The following is a 21,955-nucleotide window of genomic DNA, read 5'->3' as shown; positions in this document are numbered from 1 at the left end:
ATGGTGTATTTGAATGGTAGTAACTATCATACTTGGAAAGGCAAGATGAAAGATCTTCTATTTGTCAAGAAAATGCATCTACCTTTGTTTGCATCTACTAAACCTGAATTCATGACAGATGAGGATTAGGAATTTGAGCACTTACAGGTTTGTGGCTATATCAGACAATGAGTTGAAGATAATGTTAGAAATCATATTGTGAATGAGACACATGCTAAAAGTTTATGGGATAAGCTCGAGACACTTTATGCTTCGAAGACTGGCAATAACAACTTGTTCCTGCTTAAGCAATTGATGAATATCAGGTATAAAGAGGGCAGTCCTATTTCTGATCATATAAATAATTTTTAGGGTGTCCTTGACCAGCTGTCCGAAATGGGTGTAAAGTTCGATGAAGAAATTCAGGGACATTAGCTTCTTAATACTCTGCCTGACTCTTAGGAAACTCTTTGAGTTTGTTTGACTAATTTGCTCTCGGTGGTATTGTAACTATGGAATATATTAAGAGTGGTGTCTTGAATGAAGAGATAAAAAGAAGATCTCAGGTCTCATCTTCTTCATCTTTACACTCTGATGTTTTGGTTACTGAAGAAGGGGAGAAACAAGTCCAGAGATTCAAATGATAGAGATAAAATTAGAAGAAAGTCAAGATCCAAATTCAAGAATGTTATATGTGACTATTGCAACAAAAAGGGGCATATCATGAAATATTGTTACAAGCATAAGAGAGATATAAGACGGTAAAAAAAAAGACGATAATGAAAATCGTGTTACTGTTGTTACTAATGATGATGTTCTTGTTGCTTATGGTGAGAATGCCATTAATCTTGTTCGCGATGAGTCTAGCTGATTTATGGATTCTGATGCTACTTCTCATGTTAAGCCAAAGAAAGAATTATTTTCTTCTTATACTCTAAGTAATTTTGGGATATTGAAAATAGGCAATAATGATGAAGTTAAAGTACTTGAAAGTGGAATGATTTGTTTGGAAAGTAACAATAGTTCCAAACTAGTTCTCAATAATGTCAAGCATGCTCCAGATGTTTGCCTGAATTTGATTTCTGTAGGAAGTCTTGATGATGAGGGTTATGTTAATACCCTTGGTGCTGGCCAGTGAAAGCTTACTAGAGGTTCGATGATTGTGGCTTGAGGTTACAAGTTGTCTAACTTGTATGTATTTCAGGGCTCTATTTTAGGGCTCTACTTCTAGAGTCTTGATAAACTTGGTGGAGAATGATACTTCATCAGAGTTGTGGCATAGAAAGTTAAGTCATATGAGTGAGAAGGGAATTGATAGTTTGGCTAATAAAAATTTGCTTTTTGGAGTAAAGCAAGCAAAGTTGAAGAAGTGTGTTCATTGCTTAGCCGGTAAACAGAAAAGAGTTTCTTCTCAGAGTCATCCACCTTTAAGAAAGCTCGATTTACTGGAGTTGGAGCATTCTAATTTGTGCGGTCCTTTTAAAGTAAGGTATCATGGTGGTGCACTTTGTGACTTTTATTGATAATTATTCTTGCAAACTTTGGGTATTTTTTGTTTGAAGTCCAAGGATCAAGTACTTGATGTGTTCAAGAATTTTCAGGCCTTCGTTGAAAGACAAACAGGGAAGAAATCAAAATGCATCCATTCAGATAATGGTGGTGAGTATATTGGTCCTTTTGATAGATATTACAGAGAGTAGGGTATTCGACATCAGAAAACTCCTCTAAAGACTCCTTAGTTGAATGGCTTAGCAGAGAGGATAGACAAAACACTAGTTGAAAGGGTTAGATGTATGCTTTCAGATGCTAAGCTGCTAGATTCCTTTTGGGCAGAAGCACTTAATACGACTGTTTATGTTATCAATTTATCTCCTACTGTTGCTTTGAATAATGATGTCCCTGACATAGTTTGGGCTGGTAAAAATATTTTTTATGATCATCTTAGAGTTTTTGGGTGTAAATCTTCTGTTCATGCTCCTAAGGATGAAAGGGCAAAGTTGGATGTTAAAACTAGACAGTGTATCTTCATTGGTTATGGTCAAGATGAATTTGGCTGGCTATCGTTTCTATGATCCAGTTGAGAAGAAACTTGTTAGAAGCCGCGATGTTGTGTTCTTTGAAGACCAAAGAATTGAAGATTTTGACAAAGTTGAGAAGGTTAATTCTCAAAGTAGTGAGAGCCTAGTTGATGTTGATCCAGTTCCTTTGACTACTGCTCTTGAAGAAAATCTTCATGATGATGCAAATCAAGTTGATAATGAAGATGATGATCATGTTCAGAATGACCAGCAAGAAGTTGTTGATGCTCCAGTGCAAGTTGATATGGTTGATCAACAACCAGTTGTTGATGCTCCAGAGAGTTCTTTCAGATGATCTATAAGAGAGAGAATACCTTCATCTGATTATTCTCCCAGTGAGTATGTACTCTTGACTGACGGGGGAGAACCGAGAGTCTTGATGAGGCCTTGGAAAGTGACGAAAAAGAAAAGTGGCTTAATGCTATGGAAGATGAAATTAAATCTTTATAAGATAATCATACCTTTGATTTGGTTAAGCTGCCTAAAGATAGAAAAACTTTGAAAAATAGGTGGGTTTTTCGGGTGAAGCATAAAGATGGTAATCCAATTCTATGGTAAAAGCTAGATTGGTTGTAAAGAGATTTAACCAGAAAAAGGGAGTTGATTTTGATGAGATATTTTCTCCGGTTGTAAAGATGTCATCCATTCATATAGTTCTAGGCTTAGCTGCAAGTCTAGATTTAGAGGTTGAGCAAATGGATGTTAAAACTGCTTTTCTCTATGGTGACTTAGATGAAGAAATTTATATGGAGCAACCCAAAGGTTTTGAAGTCAAGGGAAAAGAGAATTATGTTTTCAAATTGAATAAAAGCTTGTATGGTTTGAAACAAGCTCCTAGGCAGTGGTACATGAAATTTGGTTCCTTTATGAGTCAGCAGGGCTTCAAGAAGACTACTTCAGACCATTGTGTTTTTGTGCAAAAATTCTCTGAAGGTGAATTTATTATTGTGTTGCTTTATGTTGAGGACCAGCAAAGCAGATTCTTAGCATACTGATTTTTTGTGACAGAAAGGCCAAGAAGTTGTGGTTATCACAAGAGAAGTATATTCATAAAGTACTTTGAAGGTTTAACATGGACAAGGCTAGGGTTATCAGTACACCTTTAGCTGTGCACTTCAAGTTGAGCACGAAGCAGTGTTCTTTCAGTGATAATGAGAAGAAAGATATGAAGAAGGTTCCTTATGATTCAGTTGTTGGTAGTTTGACGTATGCAATGGTTTGCACAAGACCGAATATTGCTCATGCTGTTGGTGTTTTTAGTCGTTTTCTTTCTAATTCGGGGAGAGAACATTGGAATGCTGTAAAGTAGATTATAAGATATCTTTATGGCACTTCTAGTCTGAGTTTGTGTTTTGGTACAGGGAAGCCTATTCTTTGTGGTTATACTGATTTAGACATGGATGGTGATATTGATACTTGCAAGTCTACTTCAAGGTATTTGGTTACTTTTGCAGGGGGTGCTGTGTCTTGGCAATCTAGGTTGCAAAAATATATTGCTCTATCTATTACAGAAGCTGAGCTTATTGCTGCCGTTGAAGCTTGTAAAGAATTGCTTTGGATGAAGAAATTCTTGGGGAAACTTGGTTGTGCTCAAGAAAGGTATGTGCTTCATTGCGACAATCAAAGTGCTATACATCTTGGCAAGAATTCTACATTTCATGGTCAGTCTAAACACATTGATGTGAGGTACCATTGGATTCAGGATGTATTGGATTCTAAGGTGCTTGAACTTGATAAGATTCATACGGATGATAATGGTTCCGACATGATGACTAAAGTTTTTCCAAGAGGAAATTTTAAAGATTGTTGCATAATCGTCGGGATGGCGGTCTCCTCCACATAGTTGGGAGGGGGAGAATTGTTGTGTTATTGGGTCTTTTTCCCTTACTATGTGGATAAATGAAGTCCAATTTGGACCAACCCACTTTTTCCCATAGGCCTATTACTATGAGGCATATTTATTGATCTTTTTAGGTCTTATTCACCATCACAAAAAGAGAGTTTTCAGCAGCCAAAGACACAAAAACAAAGCTGATTTTTGCACCTAAATTTCAGCCACAACTGTCAACTTCAAATTGCGATTTCCGCTTCATTTCTTGTTCGATTGAGCTGATTTTTGGACTACTTGTTCCTATCATCTCAATATTTGGTTAAGAACTGACGAATATTGATTTGGTGTCCTGTAGCTCCTGTTCTTCATTCCCGAACAGTAGCTGCATTTTTGGTGCTTTCACTCCTTTATTTCTCTAGTGTTTGGTGCTGTGGATTATGAATTGTTTCTTGTTGTTTGGCACTTGTTTTGGTGGACATTTTGCCGAATAATATTGTAACTCTTTGGTGATTATGGTAGAGGTTTTGGTCCCATGATTTTTTACTCTTCACACTGAAGGGTTTTCTATGTAAATCTTGTGTCTCGTGTGATTGCCTTTATTCTTGTCTTGTTTTATTTGGTTGAGTTGTTTGCTGTATATTATTCTATTTTTCTTGGGTTTATTTGTCTCCTCTTGGTTCAAGTTGAAAGGAAAAGTTTAGTCTTGGGTATTTTTCGCTGCTACCCTGTCGGGCTCTTTGATTGTGTGCCCGTCTTTCCTAACAATCATCGGCAAATGCTTAACAACAACGCCTTCCACAGACATTCTACCCTTTAATAAACTCATTTGATTCAGATCTCATATAGCTCAAATTTTCATATTGTTTATACATTTATATACATTAAATTGTCATCTACTAACTTACTTCTTATACGTTTTAATTTGTTTGTTTGATTTTGACTAGATACGTAGTTAAAAAGCTAAAGAATACTTTTAAATTTTGTGATCTTAAATTAATATATGTGAAATATATCAAAATACTATTTAATCTTGTGCTATTAACATATAAAAAATTAAAGAGTTGTCAAAAAGAAAAGAGACATTATTTTTTAAGTGTACTCAAAAGGAGCAAAATAAATAAATTTAAATGGAAGAAGTATATATGTATTTCATATTTTATCAGTATAGTAATCTCATAATGTTATATTACTCCCTTCATTCACTTTTTACTTGTTCACTTTGGACTTTGCAAGCCCCTTAAAAAGTTAAAAATTAATAGTATTTACCATAATACATTTAATTGACGTATATTCTTAAGTCTTGAAAAATGATTTGGAGAATAAGTAATTAACATTGAATGTAAAACAAGAAAATATAATTGTCTTTTCTTGATATATCAAAGTTATAAATAGAAATAAAAATTTATTTTTGAAATATTGGATAAGTAAAAACGAATAGAGGAAATCGGGTATTCCCAAGTAAGAATGACACCACACAAGCAAAATCTACATTTCACTACGTGGCAACGGCGTCATTTTGATAATGCTTAACTCACTCCCATGATTAGGGGTGAGGCGGTCATTGTCAAGTAACCCAATTTGAATGGGGTCGAATATCGAGGAGTAAATTTATAGCTTCAAACCTTATGGATGCTCAAATTACTACAAGTTTACCCAAAGTGATAATAAAAAAATGACATGTAAAATAAAATGGGGGGATATCTTTGAAAACTTTTAGTGCAATCTTTAGAAAATGGGCAAGATATGATACTTTTGTTTTAAGTAGCAATATTTAGGGGAAATCTTGGGATTATGTCTACCAAAGGTAAAAGTATGTGGGTTAATGATGGTTTAGCATGAAATTTAGTTGTTAACTAAAGGATAGGCTAGGTCGAAGGTCATTGTGATTAATCATTTGATAAAACCACCATGATTTCACCTGTTGGCTCTTTCGAGAACCTGACAAGTGTGAAATTTGTATTCACCCAAAGCCTCGATCAAGCAACCCTATTTCTAGGATGATGCTCTTATCATGGTTTATACTCATAATACACTTATTTCTAAGATTGCAAAAGAGAACAAACCATAGGCTTAATTATCTACCATTATCTTGTTCCCCTATAATCCTCTTGCAAGGATGTTATGGGTTACCTCATGTTTACCTTCATCCCTCTTTCGAGAATGATAAAAGGTTTCTAGAGTTTAGGGTTTAAACCCAGCAAACCCATTTGGAAATTTGGGGCTTTCACCCATCAAATTTCAACTTATAAGCTCAAGAAAAGGTGGAATCCATACTCAACAACTAACAATCATACAAACACAACAATACCTACACACAAATTACACTTTAATTCAACATAATCTCAAGACTAACTTACTCTACTCATGAAGAAAGTAAAGAGAGATATACCATGAGGATTATCTAAAACATTCATTCTTCACAAAATTATTAAGAAATTTAACCTCTAAGAATAACTACACACTTTCCCTGTTAAGGGTTTTTTCTTGATTTCCAAAGTGTCTATCTAGTGAGCAATACCCAAAGAAGAAAGGGTTTTTGCTTAAATATGGCTTGGATGCATCTAAGTACTCTTAAAGATCTACCCCTGGGCACATTCCCGTTGGACCACAATTGCACAAAACTATTAGCGATTGTGGTAACACGATCATGATTGCATGTCGCGACCGCATTGTGCTGACCGTCTTGACTGACCGCGATCGTGTATTAAGGACTGCGGTCGTAGTAACCGAGGCTGATGTAGTCCAGGTCTTCAGTTGCGCCCTTCTTTGCTCCTTTTTATCAGATTCAGCTCCAATATATATATTTTGATCTCCTCAACTCTATGCCTGGAAAAAGTGGATATTAGTGCATCTAACTGCAAATTTGTCTCACTTATTCAATCAAAACAAGGTAGTGTGCATGAATAATGAGTGCGAATGAGTGGCAAAATCACCACTCATCACACACACCATGCACTAGGCCACAAAATCTGCCACATCCCTCTTCATACCATTCCACCAATCATCTCCTTGATGTCATGATATATTTTCGTCGAACCGGGATGAACAACATAGAGCGACTCATGCGCCTCAGCCAATATCCTTTCTCGAAAACCATAGACGTCAGGAACACACAACCTCCCTTGGTACCCTAAGGTACTATCATCGCTAATCTCAAATACCATTACCTTTTGCCCGCCAACATCACCCTTGATTTTAATAAATATAGGGTCTAACATTTGCTTCGCCTTGATCTCTACACCTAGAGACGACTGTACCACTTCCTGAACGAACACACCACCATCCTCAGAGTCCAAAAGGTAAACTCCAAGGTTAGGCAAATGGTAAATGTACTTTACCAACATCATCTTCTCCCTGCCCATGTAAGCTAAACTCCCCATGGATAACCTGCTAAGAGCATCAACAACTACATTAGCTTTACCTGGATGGATATGAAGACTCATTTTATAGTCCTTGAGAAGCTCAAGCTATCTCTTCTGCTGAGGTTCAGCTCTTTCTAAGTAAACAGATACTGCAGTCTATTATAATTTGAGAAGACATCCATGTGCACCCCATACATATAGTGTCGCCAGATTTTCAATGCAAATACCACGGCTAACAGCCCCAAATCATAAGTAGGATAATTTTACTTTTATGCATCTTTAACTGCCTAGAAGCATACGTTATCACCTTTACATGCTGCATCAGAGCACAACCAAGTCGCACTCGGGATGTATCACAGTAAACCACAAACCCCTTAGTACCTTTAGGCAAAGTCAAAACCAGAGCCGAAGTTAGCTTATCCTTCAGATTCTTGAAACTACCCTCACACGTATCTGACCAAAAAAACTTCACCTTATTCTGAATTAACTTAGTTAATAGGGCAGCTATAGTTGAAAAACTTTACATAAACCTCTGATAATACCCGACCAAACTCACGAAGCTCCGATTGTTGATTAGAGTTATGGGTCTAGGCCACTTTTTAACCACCACAACCTTTTGTGGATCCACCATGATCCTCTCACTAGAAAAATTGTGACCCAAAGAAGTTACAACATTTAACCAGAATTTACATTTTAAAAACTTGGCATACAACTATTGCTTATTTAAGGTCTGCAACACAACACGAGGTGATTTGCATGATCCATATTACTCTTAGAATACATCAGGATGTAATCTATGAACACAATGATAAACTGACCCAACCCAACTAGCGGTCTTATCGTAATGGGCATCTTAAATCCAACCAGGACCGGAGAGCACCCGATACGCAACCTAACCATCTAGCATATACCCTGAGTCTGGGATAGGTCTATAACCGAGATGAAAGAAAACGAGCCCAACCGTCCTAAACCAAACTGATAACCATAACAAAACCAAAACCACAAGCCAAAACCAAAATAATAACCACGTTCCTATCCATAACATAATATAAAAGGATGGGATAGTGAAAAATTTAATCCAACGCTATCATACCCAATACCAATGCCAATACTAAGGTTGGCACCAATACTGATACCGCCCATACCAACTCATAATAAGTCCAAAAAGCCTCTATCTAAAAGAAAATCAATATCCGGCAGGGACATGCCTCAAACCAAAGCCAAAACCAATATCCATAAAATATCCAAAGTATGTACAAATACCCATGAACATGAAATGGAGCCTTTTGTAATATGTAAGCTCACTACTTCAATCCAATAGCTGATCCCAAATTTGATCACTGAGCTGGAGGAGTAGAATGGTTGGTTCCTTCATCGCGTGGGGATACAACTGTCCAAGGATGGGTTAGCAGGTGAACGCTAGCAAGTACTTAGGATAAGGATAAAATAATGCCATCCAGTAAAACCAAGTAAACCAACAATATGCATACAAACTATACATACATATATATATATATATATATATATATATAACCATGCCGAGAAAGGGAACCGAGTTTAGCATGCCCTTAAAACCATTAGCCTGGGTATGTGTACCTTAACTGTCCTAGAACCACCTACAGGCTATATGGATCCAATATAACCCCCTGAAAGGGCCTCGGTGTGTGTAGCTGCACGAACTAGAGATACCATAAGAGTAGGGGATCCCTAAGTACCCTTCGGTCTTCGTGATACATATGTACAATGTACTTAGAAGATTCCCATGTACCTTCTAGTATCATATATGGTCTCTATGACCAACCCCTCATGTAGGAAAACATGAGTTTCCAGTTTCCATCCATTGGACTCGCACTGTCATGATTAGCTATCACACCCCACCATTATTGCCCAATTAAAACCATTACCATCCAATCAAACCATTATACCATTATTATTAACCGAGGCTATTAGCAGTGGTATCGTCATACCGACTATAGCTTATAAGCAATGTCCTTAGCCAACATTTTTATGTAGAGGGATTTCCGTATACCCATAGATTACATTATCAAGTTAACTTGGGGGAATCCCGTGTACCCCACAAGTGTTCTATTATTATGTTTGCTTGGGGGAATCCCATGTACCCCACAAAGAAGTTTAATTAACCATAACCATAGCCACCAACCCTTACCATTTATTCATTCCAACCCATTTAAACCATTTAGGCTTCCATTACCAAACCATACCATGCAATAGTTCTGATAAAAATCCTATAGTATAGTAAAAGCATTATCATGGCATTTTATCAAACATGTTGGGGGAATAGTATTTCCAAAACCAATTTCATTTACCAACTAACCATTACCATACAACCAATTACCCAAACAACCATTAAAGAATGTAAAAACATTATTAAAAATATGGGAAAACCATAACAAAACATTTAATACCAATACCCCAACACATATTTGAAAACCCCAAAACCATGCAATAATCATGCCATGAAAACATTTTATAAATCATTTATTTAGTTCGAACTAGTAATGAGGGAGAAGTATCTTTCCTTAGATGATAAGGATGATGGAGAGAAATCACCCAATCAACCCCTAAATTGTTCTTCTAGATAAAACCCTGGCCTTCCTTTACCCAAGAGCCGTAGAGAGAATTAAAGAGAGTTTCCAAGTGTTTTAGATTAGAATAATAGGGCAAATAACCTCCCAAGAGTGATATAAGTCGTGGGGTCATAATGTGTTAGGAGGAAAATATCCAGATTACCCATAAATTAATTGTATAAAATCCCCACAGGGGGTATGACTCAACCATACTGGTCGTACCCTCCAACATGAATCTCTTAGACCCCCATACTAGTCAACATACGACCATGCAAGACAAACCGTATCCAAGGATACAACTAATGCCCTTAACTCATACCCATCACAGAACCAAGAGGATTTGACACCATCCAACATACGAGTGGGACAATAAGACTCGTACTCTATCTCAAGACCCATGGTGAGCCACTCATACTCAGATCCGAGTTACTTTACTAAATATCAGATTAAGTGAAGAAAAACCCAACCATATAACCCGTCAACCATAATATGACTCATACCAACCAAAGTTCTACCCATTCCAGAAACTAAACTAACCCATCAACCATCACTAGTTAGTGTACGACCCAACCTTACCAACCGTACCCCAGTATACGACCTGTACCCCCTAGTCGCATCTTATCCAGAAACCAGAAATATATGAAATTTTCTAAGGACCAAAACCCAAGATATTTCAGTCTCCCCCACTAGGATTATTCATCCTCAAATGACAAACAAGGTAGGTACAAACACGATTTATACCTCGTAGATGCCTCTACTCTTACCTTTATCAAAGATGCAATGAAATCAAGCAGTCATTAGCATTATCAAATATCAATCCAACCTCTAACCAAGTTAGAAAATAAATATGCAAGCATCTATTCTAGCCCTTAACTAAGTTAGAAAATAAAGATGTGATCAAGAACACATACCTTTCGCACGATATTCAAAGTAGAAAAAATGTGGATATTTGGATTTTATGTCCATTTTCTCTTCCCACATAGCCTCTTCCACTTTGTGATTTCGCCATAGAACCTTAACTAAGGCCACATCCTTTGTTTGTAACCGATGAACCTGGCGATCTAATACCTCAACTGGGACCTCTTTATAAGATAGAAAATCTGAGATACCCAATCCCTCCAAAGGAACCACTGAAGAAGGATCACCAAGGTACTTCCTTAACATAGAGACATGAAAAACTGGATGAATGGAGATTAAATAAGAAAGCAAGTCTAATTCATATGCCGCATTACCAACCCACCACAAAGCTACATAAGGGCCAATATATCGGGGATTGAGCTTTCCCTTTTTACCGAACCGCATCACTTCCTTCATGGGAGATACCTTTAGGAACATATTATCCCCTACCTCAAACTTCAAGTCTCTACGCATTATATCAATATAGGACTTTTGGCGAATTTAGGCAGCCTTAATCCTATCCCAAATAACCTTTACTTTTTCTATAGCCTAAACTGGACCTTACATATTCGCCTTACCAAGATCAGACCAACAAATAGGAGATCTACACCTCCTACCATACAATGATCAATACCACATGCATGAAATATGTCCTCCATAGTTCTTTCTGCTAACCCATCCGTCTACAGATGAAAAGCAAAACTCAAACTAACCTTAGTACCAAACCCCTTTGAAAAGACTGCAAGAAGCAAGATGAAAACTGTGTACCACGATCAGAGATAATCAAAATAGGTACCCAATGCAAATTAAAAATCTCAAGAAGATACAACCTCATATAGTCCTCAGCCAAAAAGTTAGTCCGCACCAGCAAGAAGTAAGCAGACTTTGTCATCCTATCCACGATGACTTAAATGAATCAAATTGGTTTTGAAACCAAGAAAGACAGGTAACGAAATCCATATTGATCACTTTCTATTTCTATTCAGGAAAATCAATCACCTAATACAACCCATCAAGTTTCATGTGCTCAACATTGACTTGTTGGCACAACATACATTTGGCCACAAAGTTAGCCACATCCCTTTTAATACCATTTTACCAATACATCTCCTTGAGATCATAATACATTTTTATCAAATTAGGATGAACAATATAGCACAATTCATGCACCTCAGTCAAAACCCTTTGTCACAAACCATCGATATTAGGAACACATAAACTCCCTTGGTACCTCAAGGTACCATCACCACTGATCTTAAACACCATCACCCTTTGCCCACCTACATCACTGTTGATTTTCATCAATATAGGGTCTAGCATTTGCTTCTTTTCTATCTCTATATCAAGAGACATTTGAACTACTCTTTGTACCATCACACCACCATCATTGGAGTCCAAGAGACGAACTCTAAGATTAGCCAAGAAGTGAATATCCTTCATTAATTCTCGCTTCTCCTTTTCCATATGAGCTAAACTCCCCATGGATAACTTGTTAGGAGCATCAGTAACCACGTTAGCTTTACCTGGGTGGTAGTGAAGACTTATATCATAGTCCTTGAGAAGCTCTAACTATATTCTTTACTTGAGATTTAGCTCCTTCTAAGTGAACACATACTGTAGACTCTTATGATTATAAAAGATGTCCACGTGTACTCCATATATATAATTCCACCAGATTTTCAGAGCAAAGACTACCGCTAAAAGCTCTAAATCATGAGTAGGATAATTTTTCTCATGCTCCTTCAACTGCCTGGAAGCATTGGCAATCACTTTCCCATGCTACATCAAAACACAACCAAGTCCCACCCGGGACACATCATAATAGACTACAAACCCCTTATTACGTTCAACCAATGTCAAAACCGAAGACAAAGTTAGCTTATCCTTAGGCTTCTTGAAACTCCCCTCACAAGCATCCGACTAAGAAAGCTTTACCTTGTTCTAAGTTAACTTAGTCAGTAGGGCAGCTATCATCGAGAAAACTTCCATGAACTGCCTATAGTACCCAGCCAAACCCAAAAAGATCCAAATGTTAGTTGGAGTCGTGGGTCTAGGCCATCTTTTTACCACAACCACCTTTTGTGTATCCACTATGATCCTCTCACTAGAAATAATATGACCAAGAAAAGTTACAGTATTTAGCCAAAACTTATACTTAGAGAACTTGGCATAAAACTGCTGCTTTTTCCAGGTCTGTAACACCACATAGAGGTGATTAGGATGATCCACCTCACTCTTAGAATACACCAAGATGTCATCAATGAACACACTGACAAAAAGATTTTAAAACTCCCTGAAACCCTGTTTATCAATCCATAAATGCCACTGGGGCATTAGTCAAACTGAATGACATAACTAGGAACTCAAAGTGCCCATACCGAGTTTAGAGAGTTGTATTAGGGATATCCTCCTCCCTAATCTTAAGCTAATGATACATAGACCAAAGATCTATTTTAGAAATAAATTTAGCACCTTGCAACTGATCAAACAAGTCATCTATCCTTGGAAGAGGATACTTGTTCTTGATCATCACCTTATTCAATAGCCTATATTCAATGCACATCTAAAGGGAACCATCCTTCTATCACACGAATAACATCAGTGCACCCCAAGGGGACATACTAGGATAGATAAAACCCTTATCCAAAAGATCCTTATATTTCTCCTTGAGTTCCCTCAACTCAGTCGGAGCCATTCTATTGGGAGGAATAGATATTAGATGAGTATCTGGAACCAAATCAATACCAAACTCAATATCCCTATCTAAAGGAACACCAGGAAGATTATCTAAATAGATCTAGATAGTCCCTTAACTCCTGTGGGAAGAAATGGTCCAAAAAAGCATTAGAGAGGTTTCCCACAAAGTCGACTCCTCAACATTACCTTTCACCTTATCCCATTGCTCATACTATTGATATGTCATATCCTTAAACTGGTAAGCAGTAAAATTTACCCCTTCAACATTTGTTGCCTGCATCACTCAGAATATTTTCTCTATTTCATCTAAGAAACCCTGAGGATCCTCCCCTATATTCATACTATTAAAAGTAGGAGGATTCATTTTCATAAATTATCCAACCCTTGTGCCTCAGCAGATGGGATGCCAAATGCATCTCGCTCAGCTTGAGCAGCAACCAACAGAGCAATAACATGAATCGATTGGCAAAATTCTTCATTACTCACCTCACCCTGAGAAGGACTAGTAGTAATCTATAGAACTCCAGAAATATTAGGTACTGGACCCTAGACCGAGTATGGATCCCTGAGTAGTGCGAGTCCTATCAATGTTGTCCCCAGTTGGGACAAAAGTGTTACCTTGCATCTTAGATCATCGAGGCATCATTTGAAAAGAAAATAAACCAGGATTAGATAAGATTCCAAGACTTAGACTCTAAGCTTGAAAATAGAATACCACGAAAGTGAAACATTCCTAAATGCCTTGTAGCCTTTCCCTTATGAGTGTGGCTCACTACACATACTTAGAAGAAATTCTACTCGACACAGCTTTGTGGATTCTCAATTGACCATGAACCTAAAACTTTGATACTAACTTGATACAACCCAACCAGGGCCTTGTCATAATGGGCATCTCAAGTCCAATCAAGACCGAAGACCACCCATGATACCAACCCAACCATCTAGCATATACCCTGAGTCAAGTGAATTCTAAACATATAACAAGATAGCATGTAATTTCACAAATTTAGACTCTAGGATAGGTCTATAATCGAGATAGACCCAAATAAGCCTAATCACCCCAAACCCAACTGATAACCATAACCAAACCAAAACCATAAGCCAAAACCAAAATAATAACCAAGTTCTTATATATAACATAATATAAAAGGATGGAATAGTGAGAAATTTAGTCCAGCGGTATTATCCCTAATACCAATTCTAATTCTAAGGCTGACATCAATACTGATCCCGCCCATGCCAACCCATAGTAGATCTACAAAAGCCTTTATCCAAAAGAAAACCAATATCTGTTTAGGACATGCCCCCAACCATAGATAAAACCAATATCCATAAAATATCCAAAGTATGTAAAAATAGCCATGAACATGAAATGGAGCCTTCCGAAATATGGAAGCTCACCACTTTAATCCATTAGCCGATCCCAAATTCAATCTTTGAGCAGGAGGAGTCGGATGGCTGATTCCTGCATAGAGTGGGGATACAACCGCCCGAGGATGGGTTAGCGGTGAATGCTAGCAAGTACTCAGGATAAGGATAAACTAATGTGATCTATTAAATTCAAGTAAACGAACCATATACATACAAACCATAAATATATATATATATATAACCATATTGGGAAAAGAAATTGGGTTTAACATTCCTTTAAAACCATTAAACTGGGTATATGTAGCTTAACTATCCTAGAACCACCCACGGGCTTTATGGGTCCAGTATAACCCCTAAATAGGCCTCGAAGCATGTAGCCGCACGAACCAGAGATACCATAAGAGTAGAGGATTCCCGAGTTCCCTTCACTTTTCATTATACACACGTACAGTGTACTTAGAGGATTTACATGTACCTCCTAGAATCATATATGATTACTATGACCAACCCCTTATGTCAGAAAATATGAGCTTCTGGTGTTCATCCATTGGAATCGCACCTTCAAGGTTAGCTATCACACCCTTCCATTATTGCCCAATTAAAACCATTACCATCCAACCCAAATATTATACCATTATTATCAACCAAGGCTATGAGTAGTGGTATCATCATATCAACTATAGTTGGAAGAAATGTCATTTTCCAACTTTTTTATGTAGAGGGATTCCCATGTACCCATAGATTACATTATTAAGTTAACTTGGGGGAACCCCATGTACCCCATAAGTGTTCCATTATTATGTTTGCTTGGGGGAATCCCATGTACCCCACAAGGAAGTTTAGTTAACCATAACCATAACCACCAACCCTTGACATTTATCCATTCCAACCAATTTAAACCATTTAGGATTCCATTACCAAACTATACCATGCAATAGTTCCATTAACAATCCAATAGTATAGTAAAAGCATTATCATGGCATTTTATCAAACATGTTGGGGGCATAGTATTTTCAAAACCAATTCCAATTACCAATTAACCATTTCCATCCAACCAATTATCCAAGCCACCATTAAAGCATGTAAAAACATAACTAAAAATAGGGGAAAACCATAACCAAGCATTTAATACCAAAAGACCCCAACACATATTTGGAAACCCAAAAACCATACAATAATCATGCCATGATAACATTGTATAAATCATGCCTTTAGTTGGAACTAACAATGAGGGAAAAGTATCTTTCCATAGATGATGAAGATGATAGAGAGAAATCACCCAATAAAACCCTAAATTATTCCTCTAGATGAAACCTAAGTCTCCCTTTACCCAAGAGCCTTAGAGAGAATTAAAGAGAGTTTCCAAGCATTTTAGATTAGCCTCCCAAGTATGATATAAGTTATGGGGCCATAATGGTTTAAGACGGGAAATATCCAAATTTCCCCCCAAATTAACTATATAAAATCCCCGCTGATGGGTACAACACAACCATACCGATCGTATGCAAGCAATATGGGCCCCTTCGATGCCCCTCTCGATAATGAAGGCTAATTGAATCAAAACGGGACAAACAAGTGCAATTCGCATCCCACCAACCAATGGGAATGGAGTGTTTCATGTGACTAGAGTTATGCTTCACGTGTTTCTAATGAAAGGGTTGTATGGGAGTCAAGCATATGAGGACCCTAATGTCCATTTGAAGAACTTTGTGGAAGCTTGTACGCCATTTAACATAGACATATTACACAAGAATCCATCCGTCTTTGACTTTTCCCATTTTCACTAACGGGTGAGGCGGTCTTATGGCTTTGCTCACTTCTGCCCGGCTCAATTACATCATGGGAACAATTTATGGTGTTTCTTGATAGATGTTTCCTACCATAAAAAATGGTTCAAAAGTGGGATGAGATTGTGAACTTTTGGCAAATGAATAGAGAACCTTTATTTGAAGTTTGGGAGAGGTTTAATGGAAAGTTAGCCCAATGCCCAAATCATGAGGTACTGGAAAATATGCTCTTCGAATTTTCTATAGGGCCCTTGATCCATTAAACAAAATAGTGGTGGATAATGCGACGGGTGGTTCTATAGAGAGATTGCATTATCTTGCGGCCTTCCGATTGATGGGAGAAGTATCAAAATAAAATCGAGGTTGGTATAATAGAGACATGAAGCTTCCAAAACCTCTTCTACCACATCCGTGGAGACTAATGAACAAAGAAAATGAGAAGAAGAAAAGGAGGAGAACATAGAAAAAATGGTGACCCAACTTGAGCTCTTGACAAGCATGTTATGGCTGCACTCGCAAAAGCGGTAAACGTTGTAGCATTGAAATCTTATGAAAAGGATGAAGAGGCAAAGAAGTTGTATGAAGAAATCCGGTACTTAGCCAACTACTTACGGGTTTCCCGCCCCACCTATCAAAGGCAAGGTGGGAACCAAGGTTGGATGGATCGTGAGAAGGATCGAGATTAGATTCATCGTGAATGTGACAAGTACCATATGACACTCCTTATGATCGAGCTAAAGTCAAGGAATCTAGTGCCATTGACCCCAAAAAGTTCTAGACCGAGGATATGTTAGCAAGGATCTTGAATAGAGTAGAAGACACACAATATGGTCTATGAGTTGAAGGGTGATTTATCTCACCTTTCTCAAATGGTGGTGTCTCACTCCATTTCTATCAAGCAATTAGAGACCCAAGTAGGGCAAATATCAACCCAATTAAATGCTAGACCTAGAAGTGGATTTCTGAGTGACACAATTGCTAACCCAAAGAACGACGCCCAAGTCCTAGAAATGGTCAAAAGGAGTGGAAGAGAACTTAAGAAACCTTTTAGAGGAGACGTGAGTGAGAATATGCCCAAAACCAAAGCAAAGGAGGTGACGCCTCAAAGAAGAGAGGCAAATGATGAGAAAGAGGTCAATAAAAGTGATGATGAGGTGATTAAACTTGAAAGGACACAATCTGAAGAAAGACCAACCATCCAAGTTCCTCCCCCTTTTCGTCAACGTTTACATAAAAAAGAGAAAAATGATAAATTGAGGAAGTTCATGCCCAAACTTAGCAACCTATCGATAAATACCCCATTGCTTGAAGCTATCTAAGAGATCCTGGGATACTCTAAGTTGATAAAAAAGTTGATGTCTAAGAAGAAACTTGTTGAAGGTGATACTGTTGAGGTCACTCATGGTTGTAGCGCTATCATGGATACTAAGGTTGCAAAAAAGAATGATGACCCCGAAGCATTTACTATTCCTTGCATAATTGGGATGCATGATTTTGCAAAAGCTTTTAGTTTCCTTAGTGCGATCATAAACTTAAACCCTTTTGTAATAGACAAGAAACTTGGTATGGATACCCCGACGCCAACCTCTACGCGACTCTTGATGGCGGACCGGTCTATAAAAATGTTGGTAGGTATATTGTTTGACGTCCTTTTCAAAGTGGACAAGTTCATTCTCCCAACAGATTTTGTGGTATTGGATTTTGAAATTGACCAAGAGGTACCTATCATTCTTGGTCGTCCTTTATTATCCACCGGGAGAGCCATTGTCGATCACGAGCTGGAGGAGATAAAATTTAGAGTGCAAGAGAATGAGGTCTCTTTCAAAATTTACAAGTCAAAAAAGCAAACTGCAGAGTTGCAAGTAGTATTCGTGGTGGATATTGTAAAGAAGAAGATAGATAAGGAGGAGGTTCGAGGACCCAACTTGAGAATGAATGGAGGAAGATGTTGTGCCATGATGATAACTAAGGAGCTAGGTGGGAGGCAACCCACAAAATCCATGAGAGTGGCTCGTATGTTTTTTCTATATTTCTGTAGGGTAAATGTTATCTTTTGCATATGAATAACCCATGTCTTTCTGTCACTATAGTGCATTGGATTAAAAAAGGAAAAGTGTGTAAATCTGCATTAAGAACTGAACAGGGGAGAAATGTGTCAAATTTGATGTAAGAGGCTGAATAGGGGAAAATAGAAGAGCAGAATTGCTTTCAGTTACCGCGATTGCGGTCCTCAAGCACGATAGAGGTCATGCAGATGTCTGCAATCGCGGTCCCTTGACCATGGCCATGGCCACCTCAGTCATTTAGCCCCTAGTTTCCCTCATTTCCCTCACACTCTCTTTCAAGATTATACTCTCTAATTTGGGATAATTTATGGCCAAGTTTGTGAGCTCACAACCAGCATCCTTGCATCCCTTTGCATTACAACTCCAGTAGGTGAAATGAATCTATGCTTTTACTTTAAAAAATAGGCCATAGAGATTAAGAAAGGGCCTAAATTTTGATTGTTATGCTTTCCATGTTGTCATACTTGGTATTGGTGTGATGTTGGCTGTTTGATTAAGGTGGGAACACAAGTGGGGAAATATTGAGTGCCCAATGATGTGTGAAATAGGTAGACAAATGAGATATGCACCCAAGTGTTTGATAAAATACTCAAGTGGACATTCAATAGTAATATTTTCTTTCTAAAGAGAACATTTACACACTTGTTTGCATTGTTCCAATGATTTTCATATGCATTCATAGTGTAGAACATGCTAGTAGCCTAAATTTGGAAGAAATCTGAACATGCAGTGCTGATAGGGAACCAGCTTCAGGTATCATGACCACGGTCATAGACGGCGATCGCGGTAACAAAAATATGGTCCTGACTCGCGATTGCAGTAATTAAGGATAGTTTCCTGCTATGCCAAAAATCTTGCACTTCTAATTTTCGGTCAAAGCACACCAAGTACCTAGTCCAATGAACTCTAGTGATGAATCGAGAACATCTTGCTTAATTAACATGTCATCAAAAGATATAATCTGTGCTTAGTGCTTTCAGGATGACCTCATGGATAAGTATGATCACATTCGATTCATGGCACCTGAGTTCTACACTCATTACTACAGTGATCTTCTGAGGACAAAGCTACTCCTATAGAGGGCAATTTTCTTGGAGAATGTGCCAGATAACTACCGGCATTTTTTGACAAGCTTGAAACCATAGGGTGGCGGTGCTTCCACTTGGATCCATGCATTGTAAATGATCAATGGGTTCGCAAATTTTATGCTAATAATAGTGAAGTATCTTTATTGATTCCATTTAATTTAACTATTAAGATTTGGGGCAAACCAGTTAAATTTGGGGCTACGCAAATCAATGATGTTTGTGGGCTCAAACATGTAGACATAGGTGAATTAAAAGTAAAGGGGTGTAAACCGGGAAGGTGGTTGGCGCAATGACTAGCCTCAGAAAGAAAGTCTTTTGGACCAAGACTAAAAGCAACATCTCCAAGAATGATTTTAGTTTCGAGGATCGGATATGGTTGCACATCATTTGTAGTCGAGTTTTACCTTGCACCCATATGACAATAGTCCTAGAATTACGTGCTTGGATGGTTTCTTGCATTCTAGACGATATCTCATTAGATGTTGGTCAACTCATGGTTAATGAAATAGATTATTTCAAGAACCAAGGTGGTACGCATCTCTTCTTCTCCTCTTTAATTACTGATCTTTGTAGAAAAAAAGGGTAAACGAGTATGCTAGTGATACATGGGTGTATCCTAGTACCTCTATTTACCCCTTCAGAATTTGAGGTGAGGGTACACCTGGTAAAACTAAGAAAAGAAAGATCGACTTAGAAAAATTAGCATACAGTGAGCCCGAGTCTCATAGGCCAATCACCATGGGAACTCTTCAGGAGATTGGAGTAAATATCATAAAAATAAAATAACTTGTGTCTAGTGTTCCCGAAGGACCAGGAGAGCCTTCCACCAATCATCATTCCTATGTGTTATGTCCTGATTATGAAAAGTATAGAGAGTACCAAAAGAAGCAAGAAGCTACCATTGATAAGCTTGAAAAGTCCTACTCCTCTTTGTTAGAGTCACATCGAGACCTCTGGATAATGCATGACAAAATAGTTATAGGGGAGAAGAAGAGGGAAAAATTCTTTAGCAGGATATGGAAGAGGGTCTAGTGTACCCTAAGGAACAGGAGAGCCTTCCACCAGTCATCATTCCTATGTGTTGTGTACCGATTATGAGAAGTATAGGAAGGACCAAAAGAAGAAAAAGTCTACCATTGATAAGCTTGAAAAGGCCTACTCCTCTTTGGTGGAGTCAGATCGAGACCTCTGGATCGCACATGACAAAATGGTTACAAGGGACAAGAAGAGGGACAAATTTTTTAGCAGGATATAGAAGACGTGAATGGACTATTGAAGGTCCTAAGGCCCCAAGATAGACTTTATTCTTCTTGGGTGGACAGTGATGATGAGTCCTCAGTAAAGTGGTCTGATCTTGAGGAAGATGGTGATGATGCAGAGTCCGACAATGATAGCAGCCCTTGATACGGTTTCAGGGATCACCCTTATCTCTTTTATCCATGATTATTTATGCAGAGGAGACATTGCTAACTCTTTAGTTGGGGGTTTTTCCTTATTCATTTTATTTAGGCTTGTATTATTGACATTTCTGCATACTTCTCTGTTGTTTTAGTTAGTTCTTATTTTGAGTTTTATTTGGGTTGTAATATTCAAGCACTCTGATGGTGCCCACATTCACATGGACTAGTTATTTTGTTCTTAGTTTTCTATTTTAGTTTGAAATTTTACTAGACGAACTTCACCTTCATGATTGGGTTTCTTTTCATAGGTGCAGGGGAATTCTGAGTACCCTTGGCATTAAGGCCATAAAATGCAAGGGAAGTATGAGTATGTGTAGTATTGATAATTTGGGGTTGCATTAATATCCATTGGTGAAGTCTTAGTAACCATATGATGGGTCGCCCTTACTATGATTTACATTGTTAGACGATAGCTTAGATGGTTGCCATAATTAGCAAATTATATGTAGTGCGGATACAAAAGCAAACAAGCCCCTTCGTCCAAAAATTTTGCAAAATTCGAAGGCATGGACGTGATCTACTTTGTGACAAAAATTTTCTCTCTTTCTATGACTCCAAAAGTTGACTTCAGAAAAATAATGAATACTCCATCTTTGTCTCGAGCGGGTAGAACAATTGAACCCCTTTTACGACATTCACATGCCATGTATGTAAGGTTAGTTGTCTTCATCTCCTGTGTACTTGTACTATCTAGAACTTGTCCCTTTAGTCTTTAAAAGCTAAATTTTGATTGTTCTTGGTTGGTAAAATG

At 37.9% G+C, this 21,955-nt stretch overlaps 1 non-coding gene across 1 annotated transcript; it reads right to left on the bottom strand.

Annotated features, from left to right (window-relative positions):
* Window positions 1-16,700: 16,700 nt before the first annotated feature.
* Window positions 16,701-16,804, bottom strand: LOC124889114. The gene has a single exon (XR_007047730.1). It is a non-coding gene; the product is annotated as a small nucleolar RNA R71 (small nucleolar RNA).
* Between the last annotated feature and the right edge of the window lie 5,151 nt (window positions 16,805-21,955).

This window comes from Capsicum annuum, chromosome 11 (genome assembly GCF_002878395.1).
Source record: "Capsicum annuum cultivar UCD-10X-F1 chromosome 11, UCD10Xv1.1, whole genome shotgun sequence".
In the NCBI taxonomy this organism is placed as follows: Eukaryota; Viridiplantae; Streptophyta; class Magnoliopsida; order Solanales; family Solanaceae; genus Capsicum; species Capsicum annuum.
This window is presented reverse-complemented; position numbering and strand designations above follow the sequence as displayed.